Here is a 997-nt window from a genome sequence, read left to right on the forward strand (position 1 = left end):
TGATCCCTGGACATCCTTAAGCTATGACCCAGGTTTTCTTCTTTTCAGACAGGTTCTCAGTCAAAAGGTTGCCTAGTCTGGGCTCAAATTTATGATCTTCCTACCTCAGCCTCCCAGGACATTACTAGTATCGAGTGACAAGGGATTTCCCCTAACCTTGAATCTACTGCAGGCCAGAGCTTCCCACCTTCACCATGAATGAAGAGCAGATTTTTAGTTACAAAAACCTCAGCCTCAAGAGAAACCTAAACAGCAGCACAACATGGTGTACATGTCCACAATCCCAGCACGTGGGGAGGCTGACGCAGGATTGGAAGGCTGAGAAAATACTAGGCTATACTAGTATGACCCTATCTCAAACCTTAATTTTTTTTTAAAAAAAAGGGGGAGGTGGCGCGAGGGAAACACCTTGGCAGTCTGAGCAGCTGCCTGGCGAGCACAAAGACCTGGGTTCAATCCCTAGTACCACCTACTGTGCCAGCCCCAGAACCCTGGGCGTGCTAAACTGGCCACCAAAGCCGGGCCTGCTGGTGCACGCCTGTAATCCCAGTGCTGGGGAGGCTGAGACAGGAGGATCACTAGGAGTCCGAAATGGGGAGTGAGACCCTCTACCAAATAAAGGTTCAAAAAGGTTTTTAAAAGCCCTTAAAAAAAAAAAGAGTCAGCTTAAATCAGAGGAAAAATGATTATCCTCTCAGACAAGTACCGTTATTTCACCATGAACTTCGGTACTCCTTTTGCTAGCTTATGTCATCCTCAGACCATCCTGGAACACGCTTGTGGGGTACCTCCGGGATCGCACAGGGCAGGCGCCGGCCCCTGCGTCCGCGTCCTCTCTCCAGCACTCTTAGGCCACTCAGGCCACTGCTGGGAAGAGCCAGGCCAGCGCCAGGCCTGGTGCTGATGGCGGGAGGCGGCGCTGAACCAGCCGTCACACGGCTCCGCTTCTCTGACAGTGCTTTATTTTTCTAACAGTGCTTTATTCCGATTCTTTTGG

The sequence above is a fragment of the Octodon degus genome, unplaced genomic scaffold (assembly GCF_000260255.1).
Source record: "Octodon degus isolate 3935 unplaced genomic scaffold, OctDeg1.0 scaffold00026, whole genome shotgun sequence".
NCBI lineage: Eukaryota > Metazoa > Chordata > Mammalia > Rodentia > Octodontidae > Octodon > Octodon degus.